The 14,691-nt window shown below is 39.7% G+C and overlaps 1 protein-coding gene across 2 annotated transcripts in view; it reads left to right on the top strand.

Moving 5' to 3' along the window:
* Nucleotides 1-5,957: 5,957 nt before the first annotated feature.
* Nucleotides 5,958-14,691, top strand: part of cdk18 (cyclin dependent kinase 18) — a 65,544-nt gene continuing 56,810 nt past the window's right edge. For both annotated transcript variants that reach the window (XM_071335520.1, XM_071335519.1), the window contains exon 1: nt 5,958-6,331. The gene's annotated coding sequence lies outside the window, so the exon portion shown is untranslated. The remainder of the gene's footprint in view (nt 6,332-14,691) is intronic.

A 14,691-nucleotide genomic window follows, 5' to 3' on the forward strand; every position in this document is an offset into this window, starting at 1 on the left:
GTATATCGACATGTTAGTGGTTAAAAATATATATTTTATGATTCTGGGGGTCAATTACCTTGTGTCAAGCCACAGAAATGTGATAAACATGATCAGTTTGCCATTTGTGAAGAGAATCAAAACATTTATACTATTAAGGCACGAGGAGTGCGCACGACAAGGACAGCTGGAGCGCACCTGATTGGTAGGACAAACATGAATAACCATTGAAAATGGTGAAAAACATCTCCTACTACAATCCCATTTAAGTGAGATGAGAAAATGATGGTTAAAATAGCTATTACGTCATCCAGTTATGTTGCATTAATATTGTAAGGCAAAATACTGTGGTTGGGCAACATTGCGATGTTGATGCAAGGTTCATTTTCATAAATTTCTAATCTATAGTATTAATTATTCAAATCGACACCAACATGAAATTATGGCTGATAGTACATTTTTTGAAAGTAACAAGCATTACAAACCTGAAACACGGAGATAAGACAGATATTGTGCACTTCTCGCCATATGTTACTTCCGTCCCAAGGCTGTGTTACTCCCTCCCCGCAAGCAGTTTCTTCAAAGCAGCCACCCTTTGCCTTGACGACAGCTTTGCACACTCTGGCATTCTTTCAACCAGCTTCATGAGGAATGCTTTTCCAACAGTCTTGAAGGAGTTCTTGCATATGCTGAGCACTCGTTGGCTGCTTTTCCTTCACTCTGCAGTCAAACGCATCCCAAACCATCTCAATTGGGTTGAGGTCGGGTGATTGTAGAGGCCAGGTCATCTGACGCAGCACCATCACTCTCCTTCTTGGTCAAATAGCCCTTACACAGCCTGGAGGTGTATTTTGGGTCATTATCCTGTTGAAAAACAAATGATAGTCCCACTAGGCGCAAACCAGATGGGATGGCGTATCGCTGCAGAATGCTGTGGTAGCCATGCTGGTTAAGTGTGCCTTGAATTCTAAATAAATCACAAGTGTCACCAGCAAAGCACCATCACACCTCCTCCTCCATGCTTCACGGTGGGATCATCCGTTCACCTACTCTGCGTCTCACAAAGACCAACCGTTTTTAAACAAAAATTGCAAATTTGGACCAAAGGACAGAATCAGACTAAAGGACAGAATTCCACCGATCTAATGTCCATTGCTCGTGTTTCTTGGCCAAAGCAAGTCTCTTCTTATTATTGGTGTCCTTTAATAGTGGTTGCTTTCATGCAATTCGACCATGAAGGCCTGATTCACGCAGTCTCCTATGAACAGTTAATGTTGAGATGTGTCTGTTACTTGAACTCCGTGAAGCATTTATTTGGGCTGCAATCTGAGGTGCAGTTAACTCTAATTAACTCATCCTCTGCAGCAGAGGTTACTCTGGGTCTTCCTTTCCAGTGGCTGTTCTCATGAGAGCCAGTTTCATCATAGCGCTTGGTGGATTTTGCAAATACACTTGAAGAAACTTTAAAAGTACTTGGATTGTTCCATATTGACTGACCTTCATGTCTTAAAGTAGTGATGGACTGTCGTTTCTCTTTGCTTATTTGAGCTGTTCTTGCCATAATATGGACTTGGTATTTTACCAAATAGGGCTATCTTCTGTATACCATCGACACCTTGTCACACCACAATTGATTGGCTCAAACGCATTAAGAAGGAAAGAAATTCCACAAATTAACTTTTAACAAGCCAGACCTGTTAATTGAAATGCGTTCCAGGTGACTACCTCATGAAGCTGGTTGAAAGAATGCCAAGAGTGTGAAAAGCTGTCATCAAGGCAAAGGGTGGCTACTTTGAAGAATGTCAAATATAAAATATATTTTCATTTGTTTAACACTTTTTTGGTTACTACATGAATCCATATGTATTATTTCATAGTTATGATGTTTTGACTATTATTCTACAATGTAGAAAATAGTAAAAAATAAAGAAAAACCCTTGAATGAGTAGGTGTGTCCAAACTTTCGACTGGTAAGTTGTTTGTCTTGAAATATGGCGTGTCTAGATCTATTGATTACTGAGTGATTAAGAAAAAAACTAAAAGTGTTACTTTCATCCTGGTTCTTCCCTATGAATAACTCAGAAATTGTGTTATGTCCTGCAAATTCAATCCCACATATTCTGTAACCATGAAATTGAGGCTCTAATATACTGTACTAAAAGAGAGGATGTCTTTATTTATTTCATATTAGTATATTCAGTCAGAAATGCAGAATTTAGACTAACTGTGAAAATATTTTTACATTTTGTAAAAATTGACTGCTAAACTTTTTTTTAAAAGCACCCAATATAATTCCTACTTCGAGACGCTTGATATGGTCCCCCAATTATTTTTCATAATCTGAAAAGCAAAAGTGATCCTAGATCAGCACTCTTGGATCTTGGATATCTTGTAAATATGGAACTAGAAGTACGCAGCATATAAAGAAGATGGGTGAAGTGATGGTGAATAACCCAGTTACCATCATTTTCCTGGATTAGTTATGTCTAAGAAGGCTAAAAATGAAGCATGGAATTCCCAATTGACCATACTGCAATGTCTATATACTGAAAAAAAGACAATGAAAGAGAGCTTCCAAGAGGATCCAAACACTGCAGGTTAAACGCCACATGTGCAGATTGTCAATATACTGTATGAAGTGTACAAAAATATGGGTGTGTTTGCATAATTAAATGCTGTTCAAATGTCCTATGAATGAAATGAAAATACTATATCACCTACATTACAGTCCTCAAATGCATATTGACATTACATCTAGAGAGAAACATAATGGGGATGTATTCCAATATGCTTTAATTTGCGTGCTGTGGTATGTTATGGTGATATTAGGTCTAACTTAAATATAACATTTTCTAAATGTTTGGAGGACCTCCAAGACAAGGTAAAATGTATATTGCATGAACATCAATGGAATATTATTTTAAACCTAAAACAAATATGCTATTAAGGTGAATGTTCTGTGCAACGTAACTTAAACATAAACTTATGAATTGTATCACAACTAAGCATATTTTGTGATTTTGGTAGCCTACCTCTTGCAATGTTCCCACAACCTACAGTGCATTCAGAAAGTATTCAGACCCCTTGACTTTTTACACATTTTGTTATGTTACAGCCTTATTATAAAATGGATGAAATTACATTTCTCCTCATCAATCTACACACAATAAAGACAAAGCGAAAACAGATGTTTAGAAATGTATTAAAAACAATAAACAGAAATATCTTATTTACATAAGTATTCAGACCCTTTCCTATGAAACTCGAAATTGAGCTCATGTGACAAATAAAATTGATCATCCTTGAGATGTTTCTACAACTTGATTGGAGTCCACCTGTGGTAAATTCAATTGATTGGACATGATTTGGAAAAGCACACACCTGTCTATATAAGGTCCCACAGTTGACAGTGCATGTCAGAGCAAAAACCAAGCCATGAGGTCGAAGGAATTGTCTGTAGAGTTCCGAGACAGGATTGTGTCGAAGCACAGATCTGGGGAAAGCTACAGCATTGAAGGTCCCCAAGAACGCAGTGCCCTCCACCATGCTTAAATGGAAGAAATTTGAAACCACCAAGATTCTCTGGTCTGATGAAACCAAGATTGAACTCTTTGGCCTGAATGCCAAGCTTCATGTGGCAGGTTCATGCTGCTGGGTTGTTTTTCATCGGCAGGGACTGGGAGACTAGTCAGGATCGAGGGAAAGATGAACGGAGCAAAGTACAAAGAGATCCTTGATGAGAACCTGCTCCAGAGCGTTCAGGACCTCAGACTGGGGTAAATGTTCATCTTCCAACAGGACAACGACCCTACAGTAAACACACAGCCAAGTCAATGCAGGAGTGGCATTCGAGACGTCTCTGAATGTCATTGAGTGGCCTATACAGAACCCGGACTTCAACCCGATCTAACATCTCTGGAGACCTGAAAATAGCTGTGCAGCGACACTCCCCATCCGACCTGACAGAGCTTGAGAGGATCTGCAGAGAAGAATGGAAGAAACTCTCCAAATACAGGTTTGCCAAGCTTGTAGCGTCATACCCAAGAAGACTCAAGACTGTAATCGCTGCCAAAGGTTCTTCAACAAAGTTCTGAGTAAACGATCTGTATACTTACGTAAATGTGATATTTCTGTGGTTGTTTTTTTAATATACATTTGCACACATTTCTAAAAACCTGTTTTTACTTTGTCATTATGGGGTATTGTGTGTAGATTGAGGAGGTTTATTTATTTTTTGAATCCATTTTAGAATAAGGCTGTAACGTAACAGAAATTTGAACAAGTCAAGGGGTCTGAATGCTTTCCGAATGCACTGTAATTACATGTTCTGGGAACCTTTAAAGAGCTGATAAAGGCTGTTATGTTAACATTCTTGCAACATCAAAGGAATCCAATCAAATTTTATTTGTCACATGCACTGAATACAACAACCTTACCGTGAAAGCCTTACTTATGTGCACCTTGATGCAAACATTTTCTGAATGTCAGCACAACTGGACAGTTTTAGCGTTTTGGAACGTATTTCCTGTCATGTTAACCCTATGTTCCCACAAGCTAATGAAACATTCTGGGAACCTTTAAAGAACAGACAAAATGTGTTATGGAGATATTTTTGTAACATCAGATGAATGTTTTTTTGCACTCTAAAAGAAACCTTGTAGAATCTTCTGCACAACTGGACAGTTTTTGTGTTAAGGGAACATATCTTTTGTGATGTCCCCACAATGTTCCCACCAGACTGTTCCCACAACCTAATGAAACATTCCGTGGACTTAAAATAACAGATTAAATGTGTTACAGGAACGTTCTTGCAACATCAGGCACATGTTTTATGCAAACATACAAACTTTTGGGGAATGTTCTTTGGTGGTTGTTACAGATGTTGTGGACAACATTTTAGTGAACGTTAGGAGAACATTCCAAGGATATTTAATCTCAAACAATCTTGATAAACAAATAGATTTTGTCAAAAACCTTTTCTCAAGATAAAACCCTAACTAGAACTTAATGGGAATCTTAGCTAATGTTCTGGGAATGTTCCCAGTTTGCTGGGTAGTCACTGCTTTTACCTTGGGTCGGGTTTACGAGACTAAAGGGTGCATGTGTTGTTCTCATAACTGCTGTAAAGGAGATGATTGTCGAGAGCATCCTGACGGGTTGCATCACTGCCTGGTATGGAAACTGCTCGGCCTCCAACCGCAAGGCACTACAGAGGGTAGTGTACATCAGTACATCAGTACCCAGTACATCACCGGGGCCAAGCTTCCTGCCATCCAGGACCTCTAAACCAGGCGGTGTCAGAGGAAGACCCTAAAAATTGTCAAAGACCCCAGTCACCCTAGTCATAGACTGTTCTCTCTGCTACTGCACGGCAAGCGGTACCGGAGCGCCAAGTCTAGGTCACAGAGGCTTCAAAACAGCTTCTACCCTCAAGCCATAAGACTTCTGAACAGCTAATCAAATGGCTACCCAGACTTTTGCATTGCACCCCCCCATACACTGCTGCTACTCTCTGTTATTATCTATGCATAGCCAATTTAATAACTCTACCTATATGTACATAATTACATAAATTACCTCGACGCCGGTGCCACTGCACATTGACACACTGACTCTGTACGGGTACCCCCTGTATATAGCCCCGCTATTGTTATTTACTGCTGCTCTTTAATTATTTGTTATACTTAGCTCTTATATTTTTGCATTTTCTTAAAACTGCATTGTTGGTTAAGGGCTTGTAAGTAAGCATTTCACTGTACGGTCTACACCTGTTTTATTAGGCGCATGTGACAAATAAAATTGGATTTGATTTGTTCAGTTGCTACAACCTATTTCCAAAAAATGGCTGTCCTGCATTAGCTGGTTAAAGTGAGAATCATGTCAACACTGCAGGGCAGGCTGTGGAACGCTTGTGCGATGCTGAGCTGTGATTGGCCGTTGCTATAACAATGAGGGCGGGGTGAAGGCGGTAGGGGGGCGGAGAGAGAGGTTGATTATAACACTCTTCTGTAGCGTTCCCTCTCTTCTCCTAATCTCGAGTTAGCTTCTGTTTTTTTCTTCTGTTTATTCTTTTTCAGGCAGCAGGTCATTGCATGCAGGCGGACGGAGTGGCCGAGTCCTGCGCTGTAAGAGGGGAAGACTGGAGTGGTTGTCTCTCGCTTCTACTTGCTCTCTATTTCTCTCTCTTGCCTGTGTTCTGCCTGCTACCATCAGAATAACATTCCTGCAGCTCTGGATTATCTGCCTAAAACACATAATTACACTTTTACACAAACACCTGGGAAATCTCTGGATACCGTAAACAGAAGGAGAGAGTCTTCTGTTTCCCTTCGCGGGCGACCTCTTCTCCCCTGTAAGTACCACTGCAGCTGCTCTCTCTCCATCGATGTCTGTACTTCTCACGTTGTCTGTATCGCTTTCTATCTTTCATACATATCTGTTTTACCGTTTGCAAATGGAAGCACTTTATGTATCTAGTCCCCCCCATTTGAAGGTCTCGTAGGTATTTGGACCGTGTATTAAAGTAAGCAAATGTTTTATTTGTTCCCATATTCCTAGCACGCAATGACTACATCAAGCTTGTGAATCTACAAACTTGTTGGATGCATTTTCAGTTTGTTTTGGTTGTGTTTCAGATTGTTGTGTCCAATAGAAGGGAATGGTAACACCTATGTTAATGTGAAATGCCTCCATGATTATGGATAATCAGGAATAAATCGTGAAAATTGATGAGTGAGAAAATGACACAGGCAGAAAGATCATACCCCCCCTCAAAAAGTATGCCTGCTAATCTTTGTGTGTCTGTATCTCTCTCTCTGTGTGTGTCATATTCCCCCCCCTAAAAAAAATGCTAACCTCTCACCATTACCAATAACAGCGGAGGTTAGCATTTTTTTGAGGGGGGGGGGGGTGATTTTTGTGCGGTTGTTCTTTTCTCACTCATCAATATTCACGATTCATTCATGATTATCCATAATCAAATCAAATTGTATTGGTCACATACACGTGTTTAGCAGATGTTATTGCAGGTGTAGCGAAATGCTTATTCTTCTAGTTCCGACAGTGCAGCAATATCTAACAAGTAATCATGGTAACACACACATTAACGTAGCATGTCTTGGGGATATGATCAAATATGAGAATACCCTCAAATAAAAGGTGACATTCTCTAGTGTCGCTACATTTGATCTCAAATCCAAAATGCTAGAGTTAAATTAAAAGTTTTAGTTTGAAGTTTCTACAGATCTGCCAACCCTGGCTCAGTAAGGCGTTGCCCTGTGTCCTTTGCAGTGACACATATTAATCTCTGGCACTCTTGCACAATCACAATGTTTGAAAATAAGGATTTATTTCCGTTAATTGTCTCTGTCTTGTTCTGGTGTGAAGTGAACGTATTGTACTTTTCTTAAATGTAGTTTTGTATTTGACTAAAACAATCAGACAACAACAAAATTGCTTTTGAAAAACGTAAAGTATTTGCTGTGAGCCAATGGGGTAATTTAGGTAACAACAGGTTGTTTTCCCCACAGGTGGGTGGGGCCGCGACGTTCTATCTAATACCGACTGAGATTATCGCAATTATGCATCACCTAATTAACATAGAACCTCCCTTTTTTAAATTTGTATTATTATTTACATTCATCAGTGTGTTGTGTGGAAGCTCTGTGGCAGCAGACTGTCAGCAGGGCAGAGGGAGACAGACTGAGGTAAACAGACAGACAACTATTAATAACTCGAACAGCCTTTATCAGCACTATGTTTTTATTATGTCGTTACATTACCATAATTAAAATAAAGGTTAAATAAATAAAAATGTGTACACTGCCATGTTATTTCCTTAAGTTTCTAACTGTAGTTATATCATCAAACAAGAACCAGTATGATTATACAAACGTAATTGCATTTTTAAATTGAAATACAGAAAATATTTATACTTTTTTTTTTTATCCCTTATGTCTTCATTCAGCTTTGACTTAACTATACTATATAAAAATCTAAACGCAACATGCAACAATTTCAAAGATATGACTTAGTTGCAGTTCTTCTAAGGAAATCAGTCAATTTAAATTAATTAGGCCCAAATCTATGGATTTCACATGACCGGGCAGGGGTGCAGCCATGTGTGGGCCTTGGAGGGCACATGCCCACCCACTGGGGAGCCAGGCACAGCCAATCAGAATGAGTTCTTCCTCAAAAAGGGCTTTATTACAGACAAATATTCCTCAGCACCCTTGGGATCTTTTATTTCAGCTCATGAAACATGGGACCAACACTTTACATGTTACGTTTATATTTTTGTTCAATATATATTCAGATCCTCTTTTTTGTTGCAGCCACATTTCTCCACCACACAACTTTTTAGAAAACAAAGACAAGCAAAAGAGACAACCATTTATAAGCCATTGTCAATCATCTGCTAACAGAGGTCACATACACAGAAAAACATTTGATAAACAATGTTATTCTTACCAACAATGGCCTCTAGTCTTATGTCGAGGGCTTCCTTGGCAACAGGTCAAAAGTGCTAAGTAGGATGGGTAAGTATACAAATATGAACATACTGTACATTTGGATACAAAAACACATACTTACTAGATAGCTAACAACAACTATCTACTTCCTGTTTTGTCTTCTTCTGCTGTAGTGACTGCTTATTTACTACCAACATCAACTAGTAAAATCACTACCTGATTACTATTGACAAGCTTGTGTGTAGTAAAGCTGTAGTGTTTTTACTATTTATTTACAACCAGCATCAAGTAGTTAAAATCTCTACCTGAGTACTACTTTACTACTGGAAACACTAATGTTTTCCTACTGAACACAAAACTCTACTTGTGTATCTAAACTACACATTCACTACACAATCCCTACAAGTCTCTACATAGCCACTACTGCACGAAATATGTTTTGTCTAGTATTTCAGTAGTCGTTTTTCATTACATAGGAGAGAAATACAACACTGTGGAAGGGAAAGAGAGAAGGCAACTGTTCTTGAGAAATATATATTTTTTTGGCTGAGGACACTTTGATACTCTTAGTTTGACAGTAGCTTCTGTTTGCGTCTTTAGTTGACACAATGTAAAAGCCCTTGTTCCTTGGTAAAGATACACTGCCTCACAGAGATGATAAGACACATTCCTCTGTACCTCATGTAGAAGGGGTCTGCTTGTTTCTGCCAGCTTACGCTTAGTCGCCTTAGCCCTGAGACCTGTAGTGGCGGTCACTCCTCAACCATGATATGAGTAGTGGTGATTTTCTGCTCTCTGAGGCACGGACGTATGGGCAAAAGGTCAGCAGTCAGCATCAACCTTCTCTGGCCTCTATATATACACACACACACACACACACTGTGTGGGGGTATTGATTGTGAGAGAACTGGGAGACAAACAGAAATGAGTAATTTGAGAGTACTCTGAAATCAGGGTTAGATGAAGCCGTCAATAGAGCCAATATATCACCACTCAGATGTCCGGGATGATGACATCATCAATGACATCATCAGTACTATTTAGATGGCCTGGCTCATGAATACTTTATGAAAGAGAATAGTTCAGCTTGCTTAATGTAATGAGTACGATGGGAGACAGAGTGCTGGTTTCAAGCGCAGGGCGCAGCAGGTGTTTATTAGTAGAATACCACAGAAAGCAGGTAGCTGGGTCCAGGGGCAGGCAGAAGGTCATACACAGGGACTCCAAAAAGGTAAAAGTACAGGCAGGGAAAAGGCTAATAACGTAGTCCGGGAGATCAGGCAAGAGGTTGATGACAGGAAATCTGATAGGCAAAAGTACAGGCAGGGAATAGGCAAAAAGATGCCGTTAGTGAGGATGGCCAAAAACTATGATACACAGGAGGACTAATATTGTTATATTTTGGTTCTTCTTGAATTGCGGTGGCATTTGGGCATGGTTCATTTTTCTTGATTAAAAAATATATATATTTGTAATTGTAAATCAACTAATATGGCAGCTTAATGACTTTAAATAATTTTTACCATTATGATAACATTGTCCCACCAGTAGAAGTAGTAACACCAATTACACATTTAAGGTAATTGAGGAACGTCAAAACTGAAGTTTAAGTTTAGGCATTCAGACTAGTTAAGGAATGGGTTAAGGAAATCCTCTGGTACTGTTGTATACTTTTTAGCCAGTAGTTCTGAAAGTAGCACTTACGAGCCAAACGTGGTCCCCGAAAATCGCATAATATGTCATATTATGCACATATGTGCATCCCGTCATTGTTCTCTCTCTCGCTCTGCTGTGTGTGCATCTTGCTAGCTATCACTCAAATGGCGGGGGTCTGAAGCTCTTGGTTAGAAATCAAATTGCTAGGGAGCAGGCCCACATGGGGGAAAATGGCAAAAAAACAAGAGATTTCATGGCTAATTGAGGTAAAATAGTAATTCTGATCATGTAGATTCTGCATGTATGAACTACACATTGACACATCCAGCCCAAAGCGGGAGGTTTAAAAATTACTTTTCTATTCACTAAAATTTCCAGAGCATGTGTTTAAGTTTTGGGATAGGGTTCAAACAGAATTTTTTTAAATGAGCGCATTTTTATTAAAACAAGGTATTTTAATAGTGATCTTTGTTTAAATTGATCTATATAATGTATTACATACTTTTGTTTACTTTCTTGCATTAAAAATAATATATCTCTAAATTGCAAAAACATGTCACAACAACATCACTCCTGGGTCAAGACAATTTGCTTGACCTAATTACGTTAAACAATGCATAGACATACAGTTTTGTGGTATACATGACTTGCATTATGTTTGATCATTGATAATCAGTTCAATATAAACCAAATATGTATTACAGTCACGTGAAAAAGTAAGTATACCCCCTGGAAAGTAGTATTTCTTTGTAAATATTTGGACAGATGGATATGTAACCTTCACTTCAACACTATTGACGGATAAAGGTACTTATACTTTGCAATAATTTATTCATCAAAAATCTACAGAAATGCACATTCCATAGTGCGGAAAAAAATAAGTACACCCCTAGCTTCAATAGCTGGTGTTGCCCCCTTTGGCTGAAGTAACTTAATGAAGCCAATTCTTGTAACCGTCTATCAGTCTCTTATATCGACTGGGAGGAATTTTCCCCCACTCTTCTTTAGAGTACTGCTTCAACTGTGTCATGTTCGAGGGCTTTCTTGCATGCACGGCCTGCTTCAAGTGCCCCCACAGCATTTCAACAGGATTGAGAGCTTGGCTTTGACTCGGCCATTCCATAACCCTCCATTTCTTATTTTTGAGCCATTCTGTTGTAGCTTTGCCTGTGTGTTTTGGATCATTTTCCTGTTGCAAGATCCATGTTTGGTTCAGCTTCAGCTTTTTGACAGATGGCCTCACATTCTCCTCAAGAATTCTCTGGTACAATATGGAATTCATGGTTGACTAAATGATGGCAATTTGGCCCTGAGGCAGCAAAGTAGCCCCAAACAATAATGCCACCGCCTCCATGCTTTACGGTTGGTATGAGCAGTTGGTATGAGATTCTTCTGTTCAAAGGCAGTGTTTCGTTTTCGCCAAAGATGGCATTTGGCATTGCAGCCAAACAACTCCACCTTTGACTCATCTGTCCAGAGCACATTGTTCCAGTAGTTTTGGTCTTCACCCAGGTGTTGTCTGGCAAACATCAGTCTTATTTCTTTTTGAGAGCAGAGGCTTCCTACCTTCCATGTAGGCCAAGTTTGCTCAGTCTCATTCTGACAGTTGACTCATGCACTTCAATATTGATTGTGGCAAGAGAGGCCTGTAGATCCCTTGATGTTACCCTGGGGTTTTTAGAGACTTCTATGAGCATCTTTCGGTCAGCTCTTGGGCTGAATTTGGTGGGATGACCTGTCCTAGGTAGATTGCCAGTGGTCTGGAATTTTCTCCATTTATAGATGATCCGTCAGAGAGTGGAACAATGTACTTCAAATTGCTTGGAAATGGATCAGTAACCCCTCCCAGACTCACAGGCATCTAATCTTTCTTCTGAGGGGCTCAGGTAGGTCTTCTGATATTGGCATGATGTGTTACCACACACCCATTATGGTTAAGATCAAATCAGACCAAGTTTCTCATCTTTGTGGAAGGCTGGACCATCCCAAGGTACTCTAAGGATTTCCTAATAATTTGCACATGATCCTAATTTTAGACATTTTAGGTGATGGTAGGGGTTGTACAATTTTTTTATGCATAAGGAAATTGCATTTTTGTTTATTTTAATTGCATAACATTTTCAAAGTAAACATTTTTGTGTGATTTGTTAAATTGTGTCACCTTTATCAATACATGTGGTTGGAATTTTGCTCAAATATCCATGTGTCCAAATATGTAGAAAAACAGACCACTTTCCATAGGGTGTACTTACTTTTTCACATGACTATGTGCAACTTTTTTCCACCACATTTAAAAAATTACCCATTTACAAGGTTTATGGGTTGTCCTGACTTTTTATAATTTAAATCCTGCCTAGAATTAAAACTTGCTGTATTTGACTGGCTAAGCAACTAGTCTCGATTGTGAAGCTTCTTTCACTTGAACTAATAGTGATTTGTATTGAATGGGGGAACTTGGTGATGTGTAGCACCCAGTTTTGTGCAGTTCAGGAGAACGAAGAGAACTGATATTATGTGGAATATGATGGAGACCTCAGACCTAGGAGGAAACTGACTGCAATCCTTTCTCTCAGCCTCATAGCAAAATGTGTAGAATAGCATGTAATTAGTTAATGTGATCATGTGTTGAGTGATTGGATTTACCTGTGTTATCCTGTTATTGCATTAGTGTGTGTACTTACTCCATGTTAGTGTAGTGCGTTAGTGTGTATGATGCCAGGGCTGTAGGGTTAAGTGTAATTTTTAAACAGTATACACTGAGTGTACAAAACATTAAGAACACCTTTCTAATATTGAGTTGCACCCCCCCCCCTTTTGCCAGCCTTAATTCGTCAGGGCATGGACTCTACAAGTTGTCGAAAGCATTCCACAGGGATCCTGGCCAATGTTGACTCCAATGCTTCCCACAGTTGTGTCAAGTTGGCTGGATGTCCTTTGGGTGGTGGACCATTCTTGATACAAACGGGAAACATTTGAGCGTAAAAAAAACCCAGCAGCGTTGCAGTTCTTGACACAAACCGGTGTGCCTGGCTCCTACTACCATAGCCCGTTCAAAGGCACTTAAATGTTTTGTCTTGCCCATTCACCCTCAATGGCACACATACACTGTCTCAATTGTCTTAAGGCTTAAAAATCCTTCTTTAATCTGTCTTCTCCCCTTCATCTACATTGATTTAATGTGGATTTAACAAGTGAAATCAATAAGGGATCATAGACTGATCTGGTGAACCCAGGTAAAAGCTATGTCATGTAAAGAGCAGATGGTCTTAATGTTTTGTACACACAGTGTATAGGAGAAACAGGAGCTAAGAATCACACAGGACCAGATAAGCTCACCATGAAATGTCCCAAATTCCAAACCAACACCTAGCTCCCACCCCTAGACACCTCTTAATACCCCCTGTGAGGAGTTCCCTTCTCTGAAGTCCCCTTCAATACCATTGACCCATCAAAGCCACGTATTTTACGAGTCTAGGGGGGAGACAATATTTCCTGCCTCAGGAAGGTACAGTAAGTGACATCACTGCACATTGCTAATTTAAGCCCTATTCGCACAGGACTAGTATTACTAAAGAATTTTGGTTATGTCATTTATTATAAAAAAATGTAATAACTTTTATTTAACCAGGTAGACCAGTTGAGGAGAAGTTCTCATTTACAACTGCGACCTGGCCAAGATAAAGTAAAGCAGTGCGACAAAAACAACAACACAGAGTTACACATGGGATAAATAAACGTACAGTCAATAACACAATAGAAAAATCTGTATACATTGTGTGCAAATGAAGTAAGGAGGTAAGGCAATAAATAGGCCATAGTGGCGAAGTAATTACACTTTAGCAATTTACACTGGAGTGATATGTGCAGATGAGGATGTGCAAGCAGAATTACTGGTGTGCAAAAGAGCAGAAAAACAAATATAAGGGATGTGGTAGGTAGTTGGTTGGATGGGCTATTTACAGATGGACTGTGTACAGCTGCAGCGATCGGTAAGCTGCTCTGACAGCTGACACTAGAAGTTAGTGAGGGAGATATAAGTCTCCAACTTCAGTGATTTTTGCAATTCGTTCCAGTCATTATGGCAGCAGAGAACTGGAAGGAAAGGCGGCCAAAAGAGGTGTTGGCTTTGACCAGTGAAATATACCTACTGGAGCATGTGCTGCCGGTGGGTGTTGCTATGGTGACCAGTGAGCTGAGATGAGGCGGAGCTTTGCTTAGCAAAGACTTATAGATTACCTGGAGCCCGTGGGTTTGGCGACGAACATGTAGTGAGAACCAGCCAACGAGAGCATACAGGTCGCGGGGCTGGGTAGTATATGGGGCTTTGGTGACAAAACGGATGGCACTGTGATAGACTGCATCCAATTTGCTGAGTATAGTGTTGGAGGCTATTTTGTAAATGACATCGTCAAGGATCGGTAGGATAGTCAGTTTTACGAGGGTATGTTTGGCAGCATGAGTGAAGGAGGCTTTGTCGCGAAATAGGAAGCCGATTCTAGATTTAATATTGGATTGGAGATGCTTAATCTGAGTCTGGAAGGAGAGTTTACAGTCTAGTCAGACACCTAGAATATGTGGACAACTA

The sequence above is a fragment of the Salvelinus alpinus genome, chromosome 12, assembly GCF_045679555.1.
Source record: "Salvelinus alpinus chromosome 12, SLU_Salpinus.1, whole genome shotgun sequence".
NCBI classification, from domain to species: Eukaryota; Metazoa; Chordata; class Actinopteri; order Salmoniformes; family Salmonidae; genus Salvelinus; species Salvelinus alpinus.